Source organism: Chrysemys picta, chromosome 9 (assembly GCF_011386835.1).
Source record: "Chrysemys picta bellii isolate R12L10 chromosome 9, ASM1138683v2, whole genome shotgun sequence".
NCBI classification, from domain to species: domain Eukaryota; kingdom Metazoa; phylum Chordata; order Testudines; family Emydidae; genus Chrysemys; species Chrysemys picta.
The window spans coordinates 49592778-49600657 of NC_088799.1; positions in this window are offsets into that span (position 1 = coordinate 49592778).

A 7880-nucleotide genomic window follows, 5' to 3' on the forward strand; every position below is an offset into this window, starting at 1 on the left:
AGCATCAAGGAAGTTCAGCTGCCATCCACCCCGGACACCTTTGCGGCCATGAGGGACCTCATTGCCATCACGGCACTGAGGTCTCCTCTGATCCATGCCAAGCCTCCAGTACCACAGCATATGGCACCGTCTTGAGACAAGCCGGAGATGATCCGGCCGTCAGCACTATTGGTCAAGTCCCAGCATCGCGCCCCGTCATGGCGCCAGCCGTACTCACGGTGCCGGTCAGACTCACAGCATCACTCCAGATTGCACCAGCACTCCTGATCACGGCACTGATCCGCATGCCAGTCACCTTCGAGGAGCTGGTCCCGGACCCAGCACCAGTCCCAGCGCCGCTCGACATCCCAGCATAGCTCCAGGTCAGGTACTGTTCTAGGTCACGTCATTGCTCCCCAGCCTCACGCCACTGCTCGCCGGCTCAGCTCTGGGATGCATCACCCTGGCCCTCGCAGTCCCGATCCCATTCCTAGGTATTTGGAGTGGGACTGGCACTGATCAGGCCGTAGACGCCTGGCCATGGCCAGTGCAGTGGCAGGGGCCAACTCCGTGGCCATTCTGGACTCCATGGGCATACCACCAGGCCCAGGGTGCGCAGTCTATAGGTTCCCAGTCGGCTGCCTCTGAACCAAGGATGCCAAAGGCCTCCGCCAGTCAGCCCATCCCTAGGGGTGCGGAGGAGGCGCCGTGTCCCCACCTCCCCTCCCTCCCCCCCCCCCCCCCAGCCGAACTCCAGTTCCTGAGGCAGAGGCAATCAGTGAAGCAGTGCATAGGGCTCCCGATGAGCAGGAAAGTCAGAAGGACCCTCTCCCCACCCTTGGCCTCTTCATTGTCCTCCCGTGACGAGGCCGTTGCAGGCACCTCTGTATTCGGGCCACCCCACCATAGACAGCCATGCCCACCAGGACCTTCTGTGTAGGGTGGCGCGCAACATGGGCCTGCAGGCCGAGGAGGTGGTGGAATCAGAGGGAATCGGAGGACCCAGTGGTAGACATTTTGGTCCCAGAAGGTCTGTCGAGGGTTGCCCTGCCCCTCATTAAAACTATTCAGGCCAATGCCAAGACCATTCCCACTACAGCCAAGGGTCTTGAGCACAAGTACTTCCTGCCCTCGAAGGGGTACAAATATCTCTCTACGCACCTGCAGCACTGCTCTCTGGTGGTTGCAGCTGTGAACGAGAAAGAGAGGCAGGGGCAACAGGACCTAGCACCCAAATCAAAAGAGGCCAAGCGACTGGATTCGTTTGGCTGCAAGATATACTCCATGAGGGTGGGGGTGAGCTCCAGCTCAGGATTGCCAATCCTGAGCCGGTATAACTTCAACTCCTGGAACTCGATGCTCAAGTTCAAGGAGCTTGTGCCACGTGAGTCCAGGGAGGAGTTTGGGTAATTGTAGAAGAGGGCAAGGCAATGGCACGGACCTCTTTACAGGCCTCACTGGACACTGCAGACTCGGCGGTGCGCACCTTGTCCTCAGGAGTTGCCATGAGGCACACCTCCTGGCTACAAGCCTCGGGCCTACTGCCGGAGGTTCAACAGACGATGCAGGACCTGCCTTTTGATGGGGCGGGCTTGTTCGTGGAACAGCCTGACTCTAGGCTACATAGCCTAAAGGACTCGAGGGCGACCGTGAAGTCCTTGGGTATGCACGCCCCGTCAACTCAAAGGAAGCACTTTAAGCCCCAGCAGCTGCAACAGAGCTCCTACCCTCCTTGACCGAGGCAGGACAATTACAGGCGGAGGGAACGGAACGGCAGAAGAAAGCCTTCCAACCCTCCGTCTGGACAAGGCCAGGGCCTGACCAAACCATTGTCGGCTTCCAAGCTGGCCTTTTGAAGGGACAGTCGAGGATGGCGTACCAAACTTATCCCCGGATCCTTCCCCGCCCTTTTTGAATCGTTTATCCCACTTCCACCATGCATGGTCCCAAATAACCTCGGACCGCTGGGTCCTTCGCATGGTGGAAGCAGGATACTCTCTCCAATTCTGCTCCTACCCGCCCTTCCACCCCCGCTTCCCCGTCCCTCTTCAGGGACCCCTCTCACGAGCAACTCCTCATCTAGGAGGTGCAGGCACTCCTTGCCATGGGAGCGGTGGAGGAGGTTCCGCAGGAGCTAAGGAGCAAGGGATTCTACTCCTGATACTTCCTAATCCCCAAGGCCAAAGGGAGCCTCGGACCCATCCTGGACCTGCGTGGGCTCAACAAGTTCATGGTAAAGTTGAAGTTCCGCATGGTCTCCCTAGGCACTATTATCCCCTCCCTGGATCTGGGAGACTGGTATGCTACCCTCGATATGAAGGATGCGTACTTCCACATAGTGATTCATCCGGTGCACAGGTGCTTCATGGTCAACCATGAACATTACCAGTTCACGGCCCTTCCATTCAGCCTCTCAACAGCCCCCCGAGAGTTCACCTCTGTCGACAGCAGGTGCAAGTATACCCCTACCTCGACAATTGACTGGTCAGGAGCTGCGCCTGGTCAGGTGTATGTTCAAATGGCTGGGTCTCTTCCTCAACATGGAGAAGTCGACCCTAGAACCGACCCAGAGGATAGAATTCATTGGGGCGGTGCTAGACTCTGTTCAGGCTCGGGCCCTCCTACCAGAGTCCCGTTTCCAAGCTATCATGGATATCATTCAAGGACTTCAGTGATTCCCAACCTCAAAAGCAAGAGGGTGCATGAGTCTCCTCAGCCACATGGCATCCTGCACCTACGTGACCCGGCACGCCAGACTCCAGCTCAGGCCGTTGCAGGCATGGCTCGCCTTGGTCTACCGCCTGGGGCACGACAACTTGAATTCGGTGGTCACAGTGCCAGGACAGGTCCTCACCTCCCTTCGCTGGTGGCTCAACCACCGAGGGGTGTGCGGAGGAGTCCCTTTCCACAGCCCCTTGCCTTCCTTGTCCCTGGTTACAGACACCTCAGCTGTGGGATGGGGGGCACATCTGGGGAACCTTCAGACACAGGGCCTGTGGTCACAGAATGAGCTCTCCCTTCATATCAATGTCAGGGAGCTAATGGCGGTGCGCCTTGCTTGCCAAGCCTTCCAGGCCCAACTGCAAGGTTGCTGCATAGTGGTTCTAATGGACAACACCACAGCCATGTTTTACATCAACAAGCAAGGGGAAGCCCGTTCCTCTGCCCTATGCCAGGAGGCCCTTCAGCTGTGGGAGTTCTGCATAGCCCACTCCATTCACCTGGAAGCATCCTTTCTACCTGGAGTTCAGACACGCTGGCGGACGGCCTCAGCAGGTCCTTCCACACGCACGAGTGGTCTCTCCGACCAGATGTCATACACCCCATCTTCCAAAGGTGGGGTTTTCCCCAGGTCGACCTGTTCACCACCCAATGCAACAGGAAGTGCACATCGTTCTGCTCCTTCCAGGGTCGCAGCCCGGGCTCCCTCATGGACGCATTCCTGCTACCCTGGAGAGGTCGCCTGCTCTATGCTTTTCATCTGTTCCCTCTCGTGCACAAAGTCCTGCCCAAAATCCACAGGGAGGGGGCAAAGGTAATTCTGATAGCTCCAGCATGGCCTCGCCAGCACTGGTACACCACGCTACTGGAGCTGTCGGTGGATGTACTGGTCATGTTGCCTCTCCTCCCTGACCTACTCACTCAGGACCACGATCGCCTCTGTCATCCCGACCTACAGTCCCTCCACCTCATGGCTTGGAAGCTTCATGGCTGAACCCCACGGAGCTTCCGTGCTCAGACCAAGTCACAGGTCCTGGTGGGAAGCAGGAAGCCCTCCACTAGAGCCACGTATCTGGTGAAGTGGAAAAGATTTTCATGTTGGTGTGACCAGCGCCACGTCCCTCCCCCCCGGGCACTGGTATCGCTCATCTTAGAGTACCCCCTGCACCTGAAACAGCAAGGCCTGGCGGTGTCCTCCGTAAGGGTTCACCTCGCTACTATCTCTGCCTTCCACCCGGACGCATCTGGCTGCTCGGTCGTCACCAACCCTATGGTTGGTCACTTTCTCAAAGGCTTGGACTGTTTATATCCTCAGATCCATCAGCCTGTCCCTGTGTGGGACCTTAACCTGGTCCTTTCGAGGCTCATGGGGCCCCTGTTCGAACTGTTGGCCACGTGCTCCCTCTTGTATCTCCTGGAAGACAGCTTTCCTGGTCACCATTACGTCGGCAAGACGCGTCTGAGCTAAAGGCCCTCACCTCGGAACCGCCTTACACGGCTTTCCACAAGGATAAGGTGCAACTCAGACCGCACCTGGCCTTCCTCCCCAAGGTGGTGTCGAGCTTCCACACCAGCCAGGACATTTTCCTACCTGTCTTTTACCCGAAACCTCATGCTAGTCCCCAGGAGCAGTGGCTACATTCCCTCCATGTCCGAAGAGCCCTAGCTTTCTACATCGAGCGCACTCAGCCATTCAGTAAATCAACCCAGCTATTCGTAGCGGTGGCGGGCCAGATGAAAGGTCTCCTCTCAAAGAATATTCTCCTGGATCACGTCCTGCATCTGCACTTGCTATGAGCTGGCTGGGGTGCTGACCCCAGCTCTTAGCGCACACTCCACTAGTGCCCAGGCCTCGTCAGCAGCGTTCCTGGCCCAGGTACCAATCCAAGAAATCTGCAGGGCAGCGACTTGGTTCTTGTTACATACCTTCACCTCACACTACGCCATCATCCAGCACGCCAGGAACAACGCGGATTTCGGCAGAGCAGTGCTACGATCCGCATTCCTTAACTCCGACCTCACCGCCTAGGTAAGGCTTGGGAGTCACCTACTTGGAATCAATATGAGCAATCACTCAAAGAAGAAAAACCGGTTACTCACCTCTCGTAACTCTTCTTCGAGATGGGCAGGTTTGGAATGAATATGAACAACACATCTTCCACTCTATCGGAGTAGCCGGCAAGAAGGAACTGAGGGAGCGCCGGGTCAGCAGGATCATATATTGAGCGTCATAAAGGTACCCCACAGCCGACCCAACAGATGCTGCTAGGGGAAAACTTTCCAGCAGCCGTGCCCACGACGTGCACACACCTACTTGGAATGAACATGAGCAACACATCTCAAAGAACAACAGTTATGACAGGTGAGTAACCGTTTTTCACAATCCTGCTGCCTGGTTATAGAGGTATGTTACTGGCTTGAGGACAGTCCCTGTTCTGGGGAATATCCCACCCCCCAGCCTCCCTTGGCGAATCCCTTTGCTCTTTCAAGGAGCTGTTCCCCACAGCCTAGTGTCTTGGGGCTTAGCAGCAGCGAGAGCCAGGAGCCCAGCCCTGGGGCATGGAAAGTAGCCCCAGTTGCAGCAGTGGCTGCTCCAAGAACTGCTGCTCAGCACTACATGAGGAGTAGGAGCGGCGCAGAGGTCTAGGGCCAATCGGGCAGTAATGCACTCAGCCCTGCCCATTCCAGCTCTGCCAGCCAGAGCATATGAAATGTGCAGGGTCAGCTGTAGACAGAGATGGGAGTCCTGGGTTCCAGATCCAGCCTGCACACTGTGTGTTTGACACCCTATCCCTGGGCTAGAGAGTTAGAGATGTGGGAAATGGAGGGAGAGAGAGTGAGGAACAGTGCATTACAGACAAGGGAGTGTTTGGAAACACTCACAATCCCAAGAGCTCCAGTGAACGGGAAAGAGAGAGACACTGATGCCTTGATTATTTCAGAACGAAGCAAAAATGCTACTAACAGGTTTGTGAGTGTCACCTCCCTTAAAGATCAATGACCCATCCTTATCAGCTGTGGCTATCTGTGTTTTCTACAGACACTGACACCACCAACGTCCACGTTTGTTGGCTACAATCTGATTGGCCTTAATTCCCCCAAAATGGAGCCCTCCTACCCAACAAGATTGTCTCATGGAAAAAATAAATAGCTTTTTGTCCTCTGTTAGCTCCCCCAGGGGACCCTGGTCTCTGATATAAATGTCTCTGTGCCTGTAATCAGCAGTTCCCAATGAGTGGTCAGATTTCAGCCGGCTCCCAAGGACACCTGGGTAGCTGGGAGCCTGTAACTGAGGATGCACGTGCGGGGTATGGGAGGAACATTTCCACTGTGGGATTCTTCCTCTATGCAAATTGACATGCATGATTTCAAGCTGAATAGGAAAATGGACACAAACTCAGTCACCCTGTTCCAAGGCATCTGAACTACAGGAAGGCTGTCTTCTCAGACACAAGACATTTGATGTGTATGTTGTATAGTATTTTAGCACACATTCTATCTGCAGGTAGGCCGGTTGTGACATTTGGCACTGGATGGGCACAGAGTAGGCCAAAGTGTCATCCAAAGGAAAGCATTACAAGCCACGTGGAAAAGGCTCTGAGTTCACAAGGCTACCCTAGAAGCAATTAGAAAAGAGCAAAACTGCTCCCCTCCCTGGTACTTCTCAGAGCTGTGCATACTGATGGGAGAAGAGCCATTGCTGGGGAATTGTCTGGAGCCAGTGCTGCCAGCCCAAAGGGGAGATAAGAATGGTGACCTTTCCCTCTGCTGAAAGGCTGACATTTGATACAAAGAAACAATAAGTGGGAAATGACTTTTTTTTTTTTTTTTTTTTACTGCAATGAATTACAGAGGAAAGGGGGAAGGCAGCTCTGATAAAATTTTAACGAAGGCTGTATTTTTCCCCTGCATTAGGCTGAATAATAAGTCTCCTGCTAATTGTCAGGCAGGGCAGCCCTTTCATGTTCAGGGAGTGGAGTGTTGTAGGCTAATTTGCCTACAGATATGCCTGGAAATCAAAGAGGGAAAAAAAAAGACTTCCTGCTATTTCTAGATTAAAGGGCTCTCAGTGCTGCGCTGCCCTTTTAGGCCCCATGTCCCTGTGTTAAAGGGCCAGCTCTTCCAATCATGTAGATTTCAGTGGAGGCATTTCAAAGATGTTTCTATTCAAATCCTTTAAATGTCTTCAGACCATAATGCCTTTGTCATTGTGTGGCTGCTCCCTGTGGGGGAAGGGGTCTTTGGTAACACGTATTCCTTCTCTTCCAGCTCCCTCAAAACCCACAGTGAATTCTTTTCTGACTAACGAGCACTGGAGGCCTCCTGGCAGACAATGACCTTTTGCTGATAGCAGTTCCCTCAGGAAGGTTGTGTGGCCTAGGATCGACCACAGGATGCGGGGGCAGGAGAGCCGGGGTCTGTTCCCAGCTCTGTCATTGACCTGTTAAGTGCCAAGTCATGTCCCTTCCTGGTGCCTCACTTTCCCCCTTTTGTCTTGTCTGTTCAAACTCTGAGCTTCTTGGGCCAGAGACTGTCTCGGTGTAGCCTCTAGCAGGGCTACTATGATACCAGTTTGGTGAGATTTGCCAAAGGGCCATTCTATGAGGACATCTGACCTAGCATATATCTGCCCCCTGCCAGGCAGCTGGGCTGGGCCTGACATGCCCCAGTAGGAAGTCAGAGCAGTGGCGAAGCTTAATGAATGGAGATTCTCAGCACCTCACACCAGAGTAGTGCCAAACTCATCTTACCCTTCCTCCTGCTGGGAGGAGCAGGAGTCACTCATTTATTTAACAGTGGTGCAGTGCTGACTGCCTGATGTTTCAAGAAGAAAGGACCCATAGCGTAAACCTTCTAGATCAAAGTGCTGTCAAGCTGGTGCTGCAATGGTTCCAGTCCAGCCTAGCAGGCAACCACATCTTGATTCAGTCAGACAACACTGACTGACATGGTTGTATTTGTGAATAACTGAGGGGAAATAAGGAGCAGAAGCAATGGAAGCCATATGATGAGTGGAACACTTTCTCTTATCTCCTTTTATGAGAATCACTCTGAGGTATATGAACTAAAAGGCAGACAGGTTCAGCAGGTGCAAGGTCAACTCCCTCAAGTCGGTCCTGAATCAGGAGGTCTTCAAGTTAATTGTCCAACTGTTCAGCCTTTCTTCAGAGTGATAGTCA